Genomic DNA, 20,107 nt, shown 5'->3' on the forward strand with positions numbered 1-20,107 from the left:
CCCCCGGCTCTTGGCTCTCCGTTCCCAGCTGGAAGTGGGGAGCCTCTGGGCTGCAGCCTGGTTGGGAGTGGGGAGCTGGGGTAGCCGTTGTCCAGCTTCGTCGATTTCATGGCTCCATGCTGGAGCAACCAACAGCCAATGTAAGTAAGGCAATGTCTACAAAGATGCTGTGTTGCCCTAACTACCCCAACATAAATTCTATGCCTCTCATGGAGGTGCAGTTATTTTGTCGATGTAGTAGGGAGCCTACGTTTGCAGGAGAAGGCGGTAGTGTGTATATTGACCTAATTAGGTTGATGTAAGCTGCCTTACATTGACCTAACTGTGTAGCATAGACCTGGCCTTAATCAAGTGTCTTTGGTACCGAGAACATAAGACAGCAAAGCTTGGTGTCAGTGGAGTGTATCTTTTTCCAAAGGCAGAAACCAAATCTGTGCTAACCATGAAGTGCCACTGCTGTTTGGTTGGTATATCTGTTGGTCCTAAAAGTCATTAAGGTGTGTATGTATAGTATGGGCAAAACTTGAGGATATGAGTTGTCATTGTTTCTAATTCAGTTATTAACTTGTATTTAAAGGTTTCTTTGCGTTGGAAAAGAAATCAAGTAGACTGCAAAGGTCCGTAGCTGTACTATAGTGTAGCCCTTCACAAATATGTCTGATCCATGCTTATTAATGATGATTGAATATCTGTTTGCAGTGTTGTAGCTGTGTTGGTCAAGGATATTAGAGAAACAAGGGTGGGTGTGAATAGCTATCTCTGGAATTAAACACAACAGTTGTTTTGCACAACAGTTTAAGATAAGAGAAGAATATTTTAGTAGGTTTAAAATATAAAGAGAAATGAGACTAGCCAACTAATTACCAAATTGGAATTTAGTCAAGACCCTGAAGCTAACATCTGTGTATTTTGTGACAAGTGCCAAGAGATTTTCATTGACTTCATGTGCTCAGGACCCTATTTCTACATTTTATCCAGAAGGTGGCATCTCCTACAGAATAGCATGTTGCCCTGTGGCCTCATGTTTGGGTATTGGTTCAGTACTGATTTAGCCTGATCTTGTTCACTTATGAGTGTTACTGAGAGTGCATTCTGAGATGGCATTTATTTTTGTTTACATTTCTATAACACTCATCACTATAGCACATCTCACTCATTACAGAATTTAATCATCACAACATCCTTGTGAAGTATGGTAATAGTATTTTTCCCCTTTCAAAAAATAAGCATACTCAGATACCAGTGTTGTGTGACTTGCCTATAGGGTGCACAGGTAACCTGCAGAGCCAAGAATAGAACTCAGAGTTACTGACTTCCATTCTTTTGCCTGATTAGTGACTAAGATTAGTAGAATAATGTTCCAACATAATATGTGGTGGTGCTACAAAATGTTATATTAAGTAACTCAATAAACTGCTTTGGGCTTTCTTTGCCTGCTAAGATTCTCATTCTTAGTTTGATAGTAAACTATTGTCATACATCTTGAGCTGTAATAATAAAGTGAGACACACAGTATATAAAACTGCAGAATGAACAGAGCAAGCTGATGCATGCAACAAATAGGACCATGAGGAATCTGTAAACCTGAAGTGCATTTATAAGAAACTGTCAAACCAAAGGCTGTCAGAAGTACATGTGTTTTAAAAAATTAAGCTAAATCAGGATATAACTGGGATAAATATCCAATAAAAACTGGGAAGTTTTGTTTTACAAGTTGCATTTTGACCACCTTTTGGTGTTCAAGAAAAGTTGTATTAAATTAGATTTAAAGTACTGTCTGGCTGCACTGAAATGTGTGGTCTATTAAAACCCTGTGCTGAGCCTTGTTAAAAATGATAAATGAGCCTCATGTTGTAACTCAACATTTTCCCCATTTTAGTTGGTAGCCTACTGTATGTATATGCTTGGATAGTATTGTTTTTAGTTTTAAGTCCCACTAGCACAACTTACTACATTGCTGGAAGCACATTCTCATAAAACATCCTGAGATGGCTGTATTGCTGGAAATGAATTGCTATGCTGCATGGTGACTTGGGGGTTGGTTTAACTCAAACGTTATTAAAGTCTTAGGTCTGCATAGATGTGCACATGTCATTCCTCTAAAGTTTATTTGGAGTATTAGAGAAGTTCACAAAGAGATTGGGTGTTAATTTCCCATGGAAGCCTTTTCTGAATACTACCAACTGAGAAGTATTTTATGAGATTTTGCTTCAATGAAGCACCTATAAACAGATATTTTTGTTTTGCATATATCTGTCCTCAGACTGCAGCATGAGTAATCTTCCTTTCTTAAAGTGTTTTGATGTTAATATAGAAGAACTTTTTTCATTGTCCCTGAGTGGAGATGCATAGGCTGAAATTTGAAGGTTAGTAAGTATGCTTTTGTGGTTCTGTACACCCCGATCCCTTGCCTAAGATCTGATACAGAACTCATTGAAGTCAGGTGGTTCCAAGGCCTCTTCTATCAGCACTTCAATCTGGGACAGTTCCTCAGATATGTCCCCTAAAAAGAATGGCTCAGATGTGGGAATCTTCCTCACATGCTCTGTGGTATAGACTGATCCAAAGAATTCATTTAACTCTTCCGCAATGGCCTTGTTTTCCTTGAATGCTCCTTTAGAACCTCAATCGTCCAGTGGCCACACCGATTGTTTGGCAGGCTTCCTGCTTCTGATATACTTAACAAATTTTTTTTTGTCATTTTTTTGTCTTTTGTTAGTTGCTCTTTAAATTCTTTTTGGCCTGCATAATTGTGCTTTTACACTTGACTTGCCAGAGTTTGTGATCCTTTCTATTTTCCTCAGTATGATTTGACTTTGAATTTTTAAAGTATGCCTTTTTGCCGCTAACCACCTCTTTTACTCTGTTTAGGCCCAAGAGGGGAATATAGCGGAAGCACTCAGTAACTTTTTACTTTTAACTACAGTGCTACTGTAGTGGGTTTCATTGGTGTTCCCCGCCCCGCCCCCCACAAGGATGTTAAATTTAATTACATTATGATCACTCAGTTTGGCCATCTCTGTCATTCCTATATATTTTATTATACCCTGGTATTACCACATCCCCATTGATTATCAAAGTTCCACCCACTTTCTGTGATGCCTATTATATCAATATCCTCATTTAATACCAGGAACTCAAGTTCACCCACCTTAGTATTTAGACTTCTTGCATTGTATACAAGCACTTATAAAATTTTTGTCAATATTTAATTGTCTACCTTCATGTGATGTAATTGAATCGGACTCTGTTTCATATGATTGTTTCCCTTCAGTTCCTACCTGTGTTTTATCAACTTCTGCTGTTTCTTTGTTAATACATCTATCTAGATGTCTTGAGGTCCACAACTTTCATAGCCGGTAGGCAATTCATGATGTGGTTCTTCTGGTCCTCACAAAACCAACTACCTGTATTTCTCATAATCAAATCCCCCAATTATTATCACCTGTCTTTCCTAATAACTGGGGACCCCTCCCCAGGATGGGGAGCCTCGGTGTGAGAAGAAACCATGACGACATCTGGAAGGAGGATCACCAATATAGGATCATTTCCCTCTGCTCCAGCTTGATGCTTTCCTTCCCCAAGACATTCATTCTCCTGAATATCACAGAGGCTGTCATCGTGGGGGTGGAGCCATTTTACTGTGTGCTGGAAAGTCTTGTGTATATACCTCTCTGTCTCCCCTGGCTCCTCCAGTTCAACCACTTTGGTCTCAAGTGCCCATCCTGTCTCTCTGACGGGGTATGAACTACTTGCCCGAAAGGCACACACATGCTACCTTACCACAAGGCAGGTAATCATACATGCTGTATTCAGCACAATAAAATGGATAGCCTCTGCTGCTAGACTTCTGCCTGCATTATTTTAACTTCTGCAGCTTTTGGGGGGGGGGGGGGGGGCTGGGGGCTGGGTTGGGGAAGTGTATGTTGGCTTAAGTTTAGGGAATATTAGGTGTATTTGGCACTCCCACTCCCCCTCTAAACTTCCTCACAAAACTCCTGTTTGCTGCTCCTGTTCACTAGCTCCTCTCGTTGCTATGGAGATGGCTTTTTAAACCCCTGTTTTATCTGAGTAGCTCTGGTTAACATATCCTAAAGGGATTAGGGATCAAAGCCTGGTTAAGAAGCTCTCAATCTTGCCTACCATGCCACTAGGCTGAACAGGACACTCCTTCCCCACAATGGACCACATTATAAACTTCCATCAAGCAGACACATTTCAAGCAAACTAACAAATGCACCCCAAAGGGCACGTTGTTGCTCCTCCTTTGCCTGGAGAACTCTCTCACAAAACTCCAGCTTGCTGCTTCAGTTCGCTAGCTATCGAGAGTCTATTGTAATGTTGCTTATCAGGAACATTTGAGGGGTGGGGGAACATGCAGCACGACCTGGGCCAGCCCCCATGGGGGGTGGGTAGGGAGTGCCATGCCCCAAGCTCTGTTTTCAGGCCAGAACTGCCCCCAGATCCCGTTCCGCCCACTGTCCAGCTCTGTCCTTATTCCCACTCTGTCTACAGACCAGCTCTGCCCTCACTGACTCTTTGACCCCAGAACAACTCTGCCTCTAGCCCCAGCTCCTCCCCCATCCCCAGTTCAGTCCTCAACTCTGCCTTCAGCCCAAGCTCTGCTGCTGAGGAAGCCTTAGCTTTGCTGTAATGGAGGAGGGATGTGGACAGATTTCATTAATGGTAAACTGGTTGGGGGGAGGGGGGGGATGACTGGAAAAGTTTGTGCACCACTGTTTTAAAGTGACATCAGTTAATTTAGGCTTTTAGAAATTGAATATGGATAGAAGAGTTTTCATGACTTTTAAAAATTTTTAATGAAGTGCCTTGTGTGTAGTGGTGAGTTTTTTAAGTTAAACATTCTTTTGCAACATTGTGATCCAATGTGAACATAACATTGTGCTATACAGGGGAACCAGAAAGTAAAATAGACTGTTAATGTGAAAAGGAATATAGGCCTTTATCCTGGGATTCAAAACACATATGCACACTACTGAACATGCACGGATCTCTGTTGAAGACAATGGAGCCCTGTGCAGCTGCTGCAAATTGCAGAAACGGGGGGCCTTTGGTAGTGTTTCTCAATCTTGGGGTAGGTCGTGGGACGGGTTCAGAGGAGTTGCAAGTGCAGGGCTGGTGTTAGGAGGTGGCAAGCACGGTAGTGCCCGGGGCCCCACATCACAGGGGGCCCCGTGAAGGTAAATTACCAGCTTCAGTGCCCTGGGTGGTGCGGCTCTGGCTTCAGTCTCCCAGGCAGCCGGGCTTGGACAAGTAAGTTAGCTTTGCAGGGCCCTCCTCTGGTGTGAGGCCCTGGGCAGTTTCCCTGCTTGACACCGCCTAATGCTGGCCCTGAGTGTTCTTCATAATTTACTTAATGATATTGAAGATGAGGTGGGGGGTTGCAATTTTTAAAGTTTTGGAGGGGCGGTCACAAGAAGGTTGAGAAACACTGCCTGGGGGCACGCCTAGGCATACAGCACTGTAGTGCCACAGCTCTGCTGCTGCTGCGCATCTGGTGAAGACGCTCTATGCCAGGATGGGCAAACTTTTTGGCCCGAGGGCCACATTGGTGTTGTGAAACTGTATGGAGGACCAGGAAGGGAAGGCTGTTCCTCCCCCAAACAGCCTGGCCTCTGCCCCCTTCCACTTCCTGCCTCCTGACTGCCCCCCCCCCTCAGAATCCCTGACTCATCCAATGCTCCTTGTCCCCTGACCGCCCCCTCCTGGGACTCCCGCCCCAAACTGCCCCTGGGACCCGACCCCCATCCAACCACCCCTGTCCCATGACTGCCCCGACTTCTATCCACACCCCTGACAACCTCCCTCCCCCCCCCCCCCCCGGGATTTCCATGCATATCCAACACCCTCTGCTCCCTGTCCCCTCACTGCCCACTGGAACCCTCTGCCCCTTATCCAAGCTCCCCGCACCCATACCATGCTGCTCAGAGCAGCAGGAGCTCGCAGCCTGCGCTGCCTGGCAGGAGCAGCAGGCCAGAGCGCTGGCAGCGCAGCGTGCTGAGGCTGCAGGGGATGGGGAACAGGGGCTAGCCTCCCTGGCCAGGAGTTCAGAGGTCAGGCAGGACGGTCCCGCGGGCCGTAGTTTACCCACCTCTGTTCTATGCCAGCAGGAGAGCTCTGTGAACAGCAGAAGCAATGTCAGTGGGAGAAGCTCTCCCACCGGCATAGCTTTGTGCAGATGAGGGCCTATGTCAGTGTAACTGTGTTGCTTGGGGGGTGATTTATTCACAACTCTGAGCAACATAAGGTTTGCTGACATAGTCTGTAGTGTAGACATAGCCTTCAATAATACCTTCTATCCTGCAGGATTCAAGATTTAACACAAACAATTAATACATGAGATACACATCCTCTTCAACAGAAATGCAGCCAACTCAGTTGTGAAATATAGTCACTGTTAACTGTGTAGGACAAGTTGAAAAGAGAGAGAAATTAAGAGGCCTGGATTAATTTTGGCAGGCAAAATATAATTACCCCCAATCTTGACATTTAGCCTTTTTTTTAAAGGACTTTTAATGACCCTGAATAGTAACGACACCATTTCTTGTGTCTTTAAAAAGAGAGCACCTTCATCGGCACAGTGGCACTTAATACTTTGCTGGGAAACTGGCCCCATATTGTTGTGGAGGAAAGAGTATCACCTACTGAATGATACTTCCTGTATCACTTAAGTGTTCATTCAAGGCTTCACAATCACATTGATAGTATGTCCATTTAAACCATCACCCCTAAGACATAGCATAAAGCACAAAGGGAACCTAAGGATCCCTGTGATAGTCTTTCCAGATTGTTTTGTAACAAGAAGAATTTTGACACTGTTCAGGGATCTGGGTTCCAAATGCTAGCCTCTCCGCTCAGTTAATGGACCCTGACGGCTCCATCCATAATAAATGTATAGTTTTTCAAGGACCATGTCTCAAACACTTCAAGAAAATACACAACCTTAAATTAGTTAAGATATATTAAAGTAGACAATACTAACACTATTTACATGGCAATAATTCACACAAAAGACAAACGTCAACAAGTAATAGGGTAGGAGAGGATAGTTGGTGAAAGAGGTATGCAAAAAAAAAAGTTTAGTGTGCTGGAAGCAGGTAGTATACCTGATACAAAAGCACTGTTTGTGTAACCACTATAACAGTTTGATTACAAAAAAAAAACATTGGTATGAACATACATGTGTTTAAAACTATTAGAAATGACCTCTCCTACTAGCAAAAGAAAACTTGTTTAACTTAACATAATGACTGGTCAGCCACCACCCTTATCACTCCCTGCTTTGTCTGATCTGCTGACAGCCTGAAGTCAGTGGGAGTCTTTTCATCTACTTCAGTGAATATTGGATCAGGTGCATAGGCCCCAATCCTGCAAACACTTACATACCAAGCTTTAAGCATGAGTAGTCCCACTAGTTCAATGGAACTACTTATGTTATCAGAATCAAACAAAGCCCTTGCATGATTAGGGCTTTACACGGTAAGGCCACGTCTACACTACAAAGTAAAGTCGACTATATGTAAGTCTACATCAAGCCTCCGATTTAAGCAACTCAGTCTTGTGGGTCCACACTATAATCATTGTGACGGCAGAGTGCATCCTCACTAGCAGGGCTTGCACTGATGCACAGAACACTACACTATGGGTAGCTATCCCACAGTGCATGTAGACGAGTGGAATTTGATGTGGACTTGCAATGCCTTATGGGATGAAAACAGTTGTGCGGGTGGTTATGGGAACATGGCGTTTGCCACTGATTTCAGGGAAGGAAGGTAACTGCATCATGGGAGGCTAACAAACCAAGCCTTTTTCATACCTTTTTTCGTAAGCCTGGGTTACCCATACGATGCCATAGCATGGACCCCACTCAGCTGTACACTTGTTGTTGTGAGCATTACAAACACCTTGCGCCTTATCCTACAATATTTACACAGCCGATATAGGGGCTGCTGCACAGAACAATGTGATGCCACGCAAGCAGCCCTGCTGGAAGACAGAGTGGAGTAATTCGCAATTGCTGGCAACAGTCTCACATCTCCTTGACATGGCTGAGCGCCACTTCTGGGCCCAGAAAACAAGCACTAACTGGTGGGATCGCATCGTTATGCCGTTATAGAATGACAAGCAGCAGCTGCAAAACTTTCGAATGCGCAAGGCCACTATACAGCAACTACATTGCTGTGTGTGTGTGTGTGTGTGTGTATATATATATATAGCATACAAAAGTGAAATGCCAGATTTATGGCTGCCCATACAACCTTAGTACCTTCTATGTCCATCCTGTGGAAAAAACAGTATCTGAATTAAGGTAGCGCATTTATGGATGTGTATGCAATTAATTTTCAAGTGTTGGTTTTTGTGACCTAAATGCTTTTTTAAACCGTTGATTTGAGCATGTAATTACTTAAGGTATGTCTGCACTACCCACGTTACAGCACAGCAGCACTGTGACATGGGCAGTGTAGAAATGCTTTATCACTGCGGGAGAGCTCTCCCACGAGTGGTGGCAGCTTTATCACCGGGATTGCAGCTCCCAGAGGTAAAGTGCTCTCTATACTGGCACTTTTCAGCGCTAAAATTTTTGTCACTCGGGGGTGTTTTTTCACACCCCTGAACGACAAACGTTTTAGTGCTGAAAGTGGCAGGGTAGACACGGCCTTAGATTTTCTTCATAAGAAAAAAGTAAAACACAAGTTATTCCATTTGCAATTGTAACAACCCCCTCAACATGAATCAACAGCAGGGTCTGAACTATGAACCTTCAGCAGTGCAACACAGACTGATACCACTAAGTTACAAGACTAAGGGCTTGTCTACACTCGCCCTGCAGTGCAGTAGCGCTTAGTGAAGACACTATCTATGCTGATGGGAGAACTTCTCCCATCAGTGTATGTAATCCACCTCTGAGAGGTGGTAGCTATGTTGACGGAAGAGGCCCTCCCATTGACATGGCACTGTCAGTACGAGGAGTTAGGTCAGTATAACTACATTGCTCAAGGTGTGGATTTTCCACACCCCTGAGCAATGTAGTTATACCAACATAAGTTCCTAGCATATACCAAGCCTAAGTATACCAGCTGGCAGCAAGAGGAAGACCATTATCCCAGAGAGGTCATGAATCACTGGGTCCTGAAGCTATATGTTAGGGCTGGTGAGTTCAGGTGGGAGCTCAGCCTGCCCTGACCCCACCCCTCTTTCCCCCCTCTCCTGGACATGGGGAAACTCCAGGCCCCATAGTGATGGTGGGGAGCAGGGGAGAAAGAAAATGGGCTACTAGGTCCAGGTGATGATTCTGAGAGTGGCTAGAAGGTGTGGGGAGAAGGGGAGTTCAGCCCAGTTTCTGTCACATGAGGTGCCACCAGAGAGGAGCATGGGCCACTAGGTCTGGATGGTAAGGAGTCTGACAGTTCCTATACTATCATACTATCAAGGCATTTGGGAGAGGAGTCTTGTTACTTGTATATAATGTTGTACTCTGACTGTTGGGCACTTCTAGGCCTTTCCCTTAACAGGCCGTAGTGCTCCTTTGTGGGTTCCTTCTGCTACCTGCCTGGTCTGATATCCAAATTCTGGAGTCTTTGGTAAGTATTTAAACAATAAACTTAATTGTAGAAATGAAATCATGAACACAGGCTCTGTTGGTCAGTCAGAATCACAGTGGGGCAACCTAGCTAGCAGATAACTCACCAAAAACTGGTAACAGTATATAATATATATTAACAATTGACAATCCGTACAGAGAAACACCTCAACAAATCAGGAACTGTTGCTGGGTAAACTAGTAATTGCTACTGTGCAGAGTAAGACTAGTACCCTTCACATGAATCATAACTGGAGTTCCACATTTTTGCTTTTTACCATTTTTAACTGATTGCCAGCTTTTTTTAATTGAAGAATTCAGTTTTTACTGAGTTACACCCATTTATCAATCCATTCAATATTTTTCAGGTTATTTTTGTTAAATTCTAATGCTTTACGTGATTGTTGTATCCTGTAGTTCTGCAAATGAAGCAGTTCAACTGTGTAAAACACAGAACACGCACATGGTGGAAGTTGGAAAATCAAGCAATATTAATATCACGCTATGATGGGCTCACAAGGAGATGCTGCCTGCCTATTTCTTTGCATCCGTTTAAATAATCAGTCTTCCACAGATAAAGATAAATAAGGTAAACATGGGACAAAAATACAAATCTATGCCTGAATACCAACAAGAAAATAAGAGCTTAGAAATTTTAAAGAAAAGTAAAGATGGGAGTCAAGAAGATGCATTGCACTGCAAGTACTGGAGCATCGAGGTCAGTGCTTGCACTGATAATAAAGGAGCGTGTCGAAAGCAAACGATAGAAGAAGCTGACAGAATAAAGTGAGCTTCAGGATAAACAGTCAGTATCAGGAGCTTTTCACCGGGGTTTTAATGAAAGAGAGAACTCAGCATAATTGTGTCAATGAAATTGTGTGTGCTCTTTGCTTTGCTGGACAGCCACGGTTAATTGCAGAGGGACCTACTGGTGACTTTATGTAACAATACTGTCCAGCAGCAAAACCCCTTTCTAATGCAGACAATCTCACTGGTAAGTATCTGAAAGAAAATGATGATGCTTTAGTATCTAAACCATGGAATGAATTGATGGAAATGTGGTGTCTAGTCTAATTTTTGATGAGTCTCCTGATGCTTTGGACTGTCTGATTCTTGGCCTTTTGTTTTTGTTTTTTGATATCAAAGAGAATAAATCTGCATTATTTTGTGCTGATGTGATATTCATCCCCTCTGCTGACAGCCATTTTGTTGATGCAGTAATAACTGACATGTTTGAGATGTACCAGCTAACATGGGAAAATGTGGCCACAACTATCATGCATTCTGCTTCCTACATGGCTAAGTTTGCACGGGAGATTAAACTCAATCAGAAACTGGAATTGCTACATATTACCTGTCCTGCTCATCTAATTAACGTTGTTGTCAATAGCTACTGGTACAGAAGAAATGAAAGACATGAAATCTTGCCTTGTTGGCTTCTGGGCCATTTTCAAGCATGAGAACAAGTTAAAGGCTTTGTTTTACACAGTGCTAAACGAGTGCATAGCCGATTACCTACCTGTCCTGTTGATCCACACTGGTGGATGAGCTTGTGCCTCGCTGCCTGTCACGTAAATAACACATGGACTGTGCTAATGCATCTCCTAGATCATCCTGAGTTTGTTGACTCTTAAGCAGAACTTTTCAAGAGACTGGAAAGTAACTAAAATGAGTGCCCGATTCTGCACATCAAGGTAATGTTCATTGATGAAAACTTGGAATCACTGTGACAAAGAAAACACTGGATTTTTTTCTGACTACTGCCAACACATTTGCCAATACAGACATTTACCGGATCCTAACAACCAAAATCTCAGTTGAATTGAGCACAAAAGCTGCAGGAGAAACATACGGCGAGAAAACCCAGTTGTTTCTGGAAATCTTTCTTACCCCAGAACACAAGAGAACAAAAAAAGCATTCAAAACCTTCAGTGCAATGCTCAGTGGGAAATGGGAGATGACTGTGGCTTGTAATCTGAACCCTGAAGTGTTTGGTGCCAAAGATTTGTTTTTGGAATGTCATCCAGGTGTTGCACCCTTTCTTCAAGGTGAATTTGGCAGCAGACTACGGCCGTGATGCCAGAATGTTTCAACCATTTGCCACTAAAAATGAAATACCAAATCTGAAAGGGGAATTTACTACTTACGTGAACATGCCTAACCCTGACAATGTGAAAGCGGATATGCTGACTTTTTGGAACAGTCTTTAAGATACGCTTCCCAGCTTCAGCACAGTGGCATGGGTGAGCTGTGAGTGTAGCCCCTGAATCTATTGATGCAGAGCATTTATTTTCAAAGTTGGGCTGCCTCCAAGACAACAAGAGGCTCAACATGAGTGAGGATATTTTGAAGAAAATTATGTGAGTGTATGCAAATAAGGATTTCTGGAAAAATCTGAGCGAGACAAAAAATACCTTTTGTACATAAACAAGTTTGTTATACTGTAGTAAAATCTATATTATGAAAGTGTTTTCTTTTTCCCCTGATTTTTCCCAATTTTTTTAAAAATTATTTTTAAACTTGTTTTCCAAACATTAAAACCAGGATTAAATCAAACAGTGAAAAATTCCCAGATTTTTTTTTTTTAAACAAATAAAATCCGAAAACACGGAACACTAATCCTAACTGTAATAGGACTTTGTGACCTGTGCGCCTCAGGCCAGGAGTCCCTTCCGCATATAACAAAAACAAAAATGATTAGGCAACAAAAATGATTAGGGGACTGGAACACATGACTTATGAGGAGAGTCTGAGGGAGCTGGGATTGTTTAGCCTGCAGAAGAGAAGAATGAGGGGGGATTTGATAGCTGCTTTCAACTACCTGAAAGGGGGTTCCAAAGAGGATGGCTCTAGACTGTTTTCAATGGTAGCAGATGACAGAACGAGGAGTAATGGTCTCAAGTTGCAGTGGGGGAGGTTTAGATTGGATATTAGGAAAAACTTTTTCACTAAGAGGGTGGTGAAACACTGGAATGCATTACCTAGGGAGGTGGTAGAATCTCCTTCCTTAGAGGTTTTTAAGGTCAGGCTTGACAAAGCCCTGGTTGGGATGATTTAACTGGGAATTGGTCCTGCTTCGAGCAGGGGGTTGGACTAGATGACCTTTTGGGGTCCCTTCCAACCCTGATATTCTATGATTCTATATGTGTAGATCCACAAAGGTCACACAGCAGACACCGTGATTGACAGCCCCTAGGCTGCCCTCACTCTACTGGCCCAATGCTGTTAGCACAGCTTACACTGTTATCTATCAATAGATTGAAAGTGGCAGAAAACTTTTATAGAACTTCATTTGATGTAACTTTGCCATTTAATTGGATGAGGGTAATGGGGGCCACTGGTATGGTGAGGGAGACAGCAGTATGTGAGGAAGAGGTTATGGGGGACACACCTTCCACTGGCAACCCCACCAACCCAATACAAGCAGCCAACAAGCTGGAGAGTTCGAAAATAGGTAACTCTCTGGTTCCTAGAGCCCTATCAGACTGTCTTAGAGCTTAAATCTTGGCCTCACTGAAGGGCACAGCTCATGTGGATTTCAGTGGAACCAGAATTTGTCTCCATACCCCACATGTCCCTACCCTTTTCCTTCTGGTATTTTCTGCTCTCACTATGAGGTGGACCACCTGTCTTTCTTCAGTCACACTGGGGAAGCACAGAACAGATGAAACAGAAAGGACTGGAGTCCAGTGCAACAGTATCCAGGGGAAGCTGGTGGCATCTGAAGCTGGGGAGGCAAACTTGACATGGGGCTGCTGCCTTTTGAGGGCTGAGTTCTTTTCCCTCTGTTGTGTTTCCTATTTTTCTCCTGTGCGGGTTTGGTTAGCCATCTGATGAGCTATCCTGTGGATTGGGTGCTTCTCAGAGGGTCATGGTGTACTATGTCCTCTTCTCCTTTCTATCAGGACTATAATGAGGAAGCCTGAGGGTATCCTGGCTTTAATCCCAAAGGAGGAAAACTGTGAAATTTTTTCCATGGGTCTTGAAGGACTAAATATGTCCAGAGTCCAGAACTATATAATAATTAACGAAAAACTAATCTAGAACTATTGGTCACTATTATTCTTATTTACCACTTGTTTATAGGAGCACCCATGATATATCGGGTACTTTCTGGACATTCAGGAATTGACATTCCCTATCCTGAGGAGAGCACAGTCTAAAGACAGAAGTGTAGATGGATGTAAGTGGAAAGGGAACAACAAATAGGTGGGTTTTTTTGTTTACACAAATCAACCAGTTCCATTGTAAGAACTTGCCATTTCGGTGACAGCATATGACTTACGATGTATTCTGTAAAAGGGAAATGCATTTCAGGAAGAAAGAAAATGTCCGGAAAGGATTGTCCTATTTGTCTTCTACAGGGGCCTCTCCCAGTTTAGTAATGATTGCGTTATCTAGTTGCACTGTCAAATAAGTACAGTTTTATGGAACCTGTCCAAAGTAATTGTGAATAAGTATATTTTGAGTTTAAAAAACAAAACAAAACTGAATTGTGTTGTGAGTTGGGCAAAACCTTGTTGTGAGTTGAATTAAAAACCCATTGAGACTGATAGTTGTGAACTCACCCATCAGTTAATATAACTAAGCATAAGTCCCCCACGTAAGACAAAAGGAATGTGTGAATCTATCTAGGAGTTTTTTGGCTGAGTATTGATTTTGGAAAGTCTGTGGGAAGGCAGAAGAAACCAAAAATTGAAAAAGACGAGAACAAAGAGAGGCAGAGGGAAAAAGCAAGACAGCCAGGCAGTAGCCTGAAAACAGCTATAGAGAGCTTTGGGGTCTGTTGGCTAAAGAGGCTTGGGGCTGTAAACTAAAATGGTTCCTTTTATTCTTGGTGGTTCTTGCATTTGTACATTCCTTGTAAATAATTAAGATTGTGTCAGAGGAAGTACCAGGCTCCATCAACTTCTCTTTCAAACTGGAACATACCCGGAGCCCTGAACTTTGACTAGCTGCTACAGTCAGAAAGGGGCAACGGTATATACTTGTTCTCATCAGCTTTGAGAGCTAAGTTGTTGAGGTTTTGTATTTACAAGTATAATTTTAGTTTGAGTTCTTTATCATTTGGGTTGTCTGGTGTGCGTATCAGGGCAAATTTTTGCCCCATGACTTATGGTTTTTATGATGGAGGAGTTCTATATATGTAAGACTAATTATGTAGAGAAGAATAAACCAAAGGGCTAGCATTTGAAGGATGACAGTGATGTAATTTATCAGTTTGTGTGATAAATTAGCCCATACCTTAGTAAGACCACAGCATGGTTTGTCAGAGACTGGGATGTGGGTGGTTGGGCCTAATGAGCAGGAGTCAGGGCTTGTGATTAGTGCTGGGTTACCTGGAGTGAGGCAAGGCTGTAGCCAAGGAATGACTGAATGTAGCCATGGGCAAATGCATTGGGCAGCCATTGAACTGCTGCTACAGCTGGGCTTAAGAGCTGGTCTGCTGAGTCTTCCTACCAATCAGGTGGTGTAGCCAGTCAGGCAACCTACTGTAAGCCAGCTGTGCTCATGAGATAGCCTTGAGACTGGCTCTCTGCAGGCCCTGATACCTGATAATTAAGCCAATATGTTTTTAATTCTATGTTAATACTTATGGAGGAGATTAAAGTTCTAGTTGCAGTTCCAATCCAAGCCTCTATTGTCAAGCTTTGTTTTGGCTACTGAAACTTTTTCCTCATTGACACTGAGCTTCTCTTTACCTGTGAATTGTTTTACATACTTGATTGCAAAGAAGGTAGTTGTGTTTTCTTCATGGCTGTACTACAGAAAATGTAGATTAACACTTGTCATGTTGACAGATATGTGGTTGTAGTGTTGCCTGAAAATGGGAACATCAGTGCAACAGCTAAAACCTTGTTTATGCGAGAAAAATTTGGCATGCTAACCACTGGATGGGCCCTAAGCATGCCTACAATACACTAAGTGTTCACACACACATTGCTCTCAACAGTGCACAGACAATTGAACCACTGTGTGGCTTGCACTTGCTCTGAGCCAGATAGGCACAGGGGCAGATGTTACTGTGTATGTTAATCAGTTTATTTGGAAAAGTGGACAGAAGATGAGACGGAAAACTTGCAGGTGATGCACACGTACTGAGGTGAAGATGAGGGAGAACTGTGTGGGACTTCAGAGGGTCGTAACAAATCTAGGGGAATGGGCAGGAAAAAGACAAACTGAGTATTGACATATATAAAATAATACTCCTATGTGGTGTGGATTCTAATTGAACTCTTAGCACTTAAGGAAGATATCTTAGTGTCCTAGTGAATTGTTCAGTGAAAACCTCTGCCCAGTGGTTGCAAAAGAAAGTGTTGAGATGTGAAAGGGATTGAAAGGGAACTGTACCAGGCGTCTGTACCACTGACCTCTTTTCTGAACCAGAGTATCGGGAGATTGCTGAGAGAACAGGCAAGCAAGTTTTGGAGAATGACAACTGAAGAGATGAGGGAACCTCCTCTGTCCAAGGTGCATTACTGTGTGGTTTTTTTTTTTTTTTTATTGTTTTAAACTTTGTTTGCATATTTGGGGACTGCTGAACTAGTTTTCCGGGTATGAACTCTGTTACTATTGTGAAATGGGGGATGCAGCCTCAGTGAAGGTGAAAATTCCCTCTCCTCCATTGCTGGAGCAGACTAATAGCTGAATTATCCAGAATACAGTGCTCAGTGCTTGGCTGAGCTGTGCTGTGTGGCTGGACTCAAAATGGCAGACAAGTGCAGATAAGTTTTTAAAAGTTACTAAACCACAGAAATATTGAAAAGGGCAAAGCAGGATTATGAACACCATGGCCCCAGCATGTACAATATAATGTAGCTGTTGGCTTGTTTCGCTCTGCTGCGCAGCCTGACTGGGGCACTTACGTGATGGCAGTTACATTTCATTATCCATGAAACACTGGCATAATTATTAGAATGCAGTTTGCTGTAAAGCAGTTTCAGGCAAAAACGGTGGAACCTTGGTTTTCTCCAGGCCCCATGTATCAAACCAGCCAATTCAAGGAAGCAGTCTTAATGGAGGTAACAGATTGTTTTAGTTCTGATTCTTTCCCCTTCCCCCCACTTGTGGGAGAGTAGTCATAACAAATCCCTGATAAAATCACTTCTCTAGCTCGGTGATTTATATTTTTTGGGGGAATGGGAAGTTGTGCTAACTTCCTCACATCCTTGTGGAAACTAGCTATCTCTCTCCAGCTCCATAGTGTGCCCTGTGTTATCAGGGAGTGACTCTAGAGCAAATTTCTCTTCAGTTGCTCAAATTGGGCTTTCCTTTCCTTTTGCAGGAGTCCTCAATAGCTAGAGGTTTTTTAGCCTGTTTTTAGTTATCCAGTCCCTTTGAATTAAGCTGCTGGCATAAGAGATCCTGTAGGAACTCTTAAGAGTGCCTGCAGAACCAAAGGCAAATTGCACTGTTTGTCTATCTGTTTACATACCTAGTGCATGCAGCACTGACCTTGGGTCACACTCTTGTCTGTCCAGTGCTGCATAAATTGCAGCAGGCCTCTGACTGACACTCCTAAACATCTCTTCCTTGCTTTCACAATTGTTGTGCAGAATACCACAGGCAGATAGTCAGACTGAAGATTCTGCTGTCATCGTTTGTCTGGTCCCAAATGCATACTCCATCACCGTCCTGCACCTGACGTCCGTAGCTGAACTGCTGTCTGTTGGTGTTTGTATAGTCAGGGCAGTGCCGCATAACTCAGGCGAGCAGTGAGTGGTGCAGTCTTTGGGAATTATATAGTGGATGGTGAGTCCATTATAATTAGTTATTGGGAATGCTTGTAGTTAGGTTTTTTTTAACACTTTGTTATAAACCCCTATTTTAGTTGCTTATGACCTTTTGATAAATTTCAATCATTGGGCTTGAAAGTTTCTATGGCTAGCTACGCTCTGCCTTGGGCTGAATTATCTAATGCAGTTCAGTTGTTTGAGAATGAAGCTAGGGGGAAAAGTACATAGTCTTGCCAGTGTTAATTATTTTCCCCCTGCAGTTTCTTTGAAGAGATTTAGTATACAGTATTAAGAGTTTGGAGGAGGAGCTTGAAATTTGGAAGGGAGATGATGATATTGCGGTCAGTGATATGCCTTTTGCTGTCCTCCCAAAAATCCACCCAAATTTGGCCAAGTTGTACGCTTCTGAACATTGTTATTTGCAGATGCTCAGTATAGCTCACTAGATGCTTGCTGCCAAAATCTCCGATTCCATCTGCACTGATCATACTTCAGCCCTACAGAGCTCTCTTTGTCATTTGTACTGAGTATGCTGTCAGGCACAGAACTAACATTCTGGAGAGGGAGATGATAGAGCAGCAGCAGCTGCTATACTCTCTCTCCCTTGGCCTAGAGGCACGTGTGCTGGGCTCAGCTCCTCCACTGACTAGTATTAATTCTGTGACCTTCTGAGATCTTATTATGGAGCAAGGCCTCATACCCCTAACTTAGCCTGCAGGTGAGCATCATTTCCCTAATTTTAAAGGTGGGAGATAAGAGGTTGAACAAGGTCACTTCTGGCAAAGCTGGAAATATAATTCAAGGGCCAGGTTCTGTGCTTTTCAGATGGCTTTTATGCACATTTGTACTTCCAAGATTCTGAGCTGCTTCACTGCTTGATGTGGTTCTTGGTGTCTGTGTATATGATTACATACTATTTGTCATACAGGATGGATCATGAACAAGACAGAGGATAGCAATAAGAGAGGCAATTCTGGACTGGGACCCAGGAGACTGTTGGGTTTTATTCCTGATTGCCGCAGGCTGGAGATTCCCTAAAAAGTCTGATATAGGCACAGCTTAAGTGTATAGAAAATAAGAAAGTGTCTTCTTTCTCTAAGCAAGAAAGTAATTTGCAAAGGAATCAGAATGGTGGAAGAGAGTCGGTTATTTATCATCAAAGGAATGGAGTGGTTGTGTTAGTTTGAGGGATGCAATAGTTTTCTCTTTATTTTTACTATGGGTATGTCTTCACTACCCGCCGAATCGGTGGGCAGTGATCGATCCAGCGGGGATTGATTTATTGTGTGTAGTCTAGACGCGTTAAATCGATCCCCAAGTGCTCTCCCATAGACTCCTGTACTCCAGCGCCGTGAGAGGTGCAGGCAGAGGTGATGGGGGAGCAGCAGCAGTCAACTCACTGCGGTGAAGACGCCATGGTAAGTTGACCTAAGTATGTTGACTTCAGCTACGTTATTCATATAGCTGAAGTTGCGTAACTTAGATCGATTCCCCCTCCCCCCCCAGCCCCCCTCCAGTATAGACCAGGGCTATGAAAGATCTTTTATGTTCCTTGCTAGGAGTAATTCATTTTGTGCCTTGGCCTTTCTGGTTTTGTCCCTACATTCTTGCACTATTCTTTTGTACTCCTCTTTAGCAATGTCTCTGTTCCCACTTCCTGTAGAATTCCTTTTTGATTTCAGGTCATTAAAGAGCTCCTGTTGGCCTTTTCCTATTCTTTCTATTCTTCCTTCTCATCAGGATAGTTTGCAATTGTGCCTTTACTATTATCTCCTTGGGAAACTGCCAGCTCTCCTGAACTGTGTTTTATCCCTTAGATTTGCTTCCCATGGGAACTTACCTACCAGTTTTAGTCTGCTTTTTTGAAGTCCACTGTCTTTATTCTCTTTGCCCTCACTCCTTCCTTTTCCTAGAATCACAAAATCTATCATTTTATGGTCACTTTCACCCAAATTGCCTTCCACCTTTAGATTCACTACCACTTCCTTCCTGTTGGTCAGAATCAAGTTTAAAATGGCTGTCCCTCTTGTTACTTTCTCTACTCTTTGAAACAGAAAGTTGTCCCCAATACATTCCAACAACTTATTGGAAATTTTGTGTTTCGCCATATTAGTTTTCCAACAGGTGTCTGGATAGTTAAAGCCCCACATTAGCACTAGGTCTTGTGATTTGGACATTTGTTATTTGTTATAGAAATGCCTCATCCATCTCCTCTTTCTGATTAGGTGGTCTATAGTAGAGCCTTTCCAGACCTATTTTTTACTCCTGTTAGCTTACTAAGAGGCTTTCATCTAGTCTGTCTCACCTCCTTTTCGACCTCAGGAAAAGGTGTGTGTGTGTATGTGTATATATATTATTAATATTTTATATATGTAGTAATTTTAGAAAGCTTTATTATTATTATTACTTTGGTAATGTGTGTCACGGACTCACAGGACTCGTGCTCTCTCTTGGCTCCATATGGTCCCTGGAAGGAACCCCCTTCAGCGTGTCAGCCCTTTTTGGAAGTCCTCTTTCCTCCGCCTCCTGAAACCGGACATCTCTGAGCCTTCAGCACACTTGTCTCTTGCCGTGAGTCCACTTGCTCTGGACCACTAGGGTCTTCACACCCAGAAGAAATAATGCTATCCCGATCTCTAGACTCTGGTGATTCTGAGCCAGTGTAAAACAGAATGGTTTACTGAGCATCTGAACACAGCATAGGATGTTCTCAGGGCTCTCGGGCCTAGCATCCCTCAGCACAGTACATGTAGGCTTCTCCCGCCTCCAG

The 20,107-nt window shown here is 43.0% G+C and overlaps 1 protein-coding gene across 8 annotated transcripts in view; it reads left to right on the forward strand.

The window, feature by feature from the left end:
- SIPA1L1 (signal induced proliferation associated 1 like 1) overlaps positions 1–20,107 on the forward strand; it is a 381,563-nt gene that overhangs the window by 13,188 nt on the left and 348,268 nt on the right. For 6 of the 8 annotated variants that reach the window (XM_073348513.2, XM_073348511.2, XM_073348520.2 and 3 more), the window contains exon 3: positions 13,688–13,810. The exons of the other annotated variants lie outside the window; for them this stretch is intronic. The gene's annotated coding sequence lies outside the window, so the exon portion shown is untranslated. The remainder of the gene's footprint in view (positions 1–13,687; positions 13,811–20,107) is intronic. 8 annotated transcript variants of the gene reach the window in all.

This window comes from Lepidochelys kempii, chromosome 6 (assembly GCF_965140285.1).
Source record: "Lepidochelys kempii isolate rLepKem1 chromosome 6, rLepKem1.hap1, whole genome shotgun sequence".
NCBI classification, from domain to species: Eukaryota; Metazoa; Chordata; order Testudines; family Cheloniidae; genus Lepidochelys; species Lepidochelys kempii.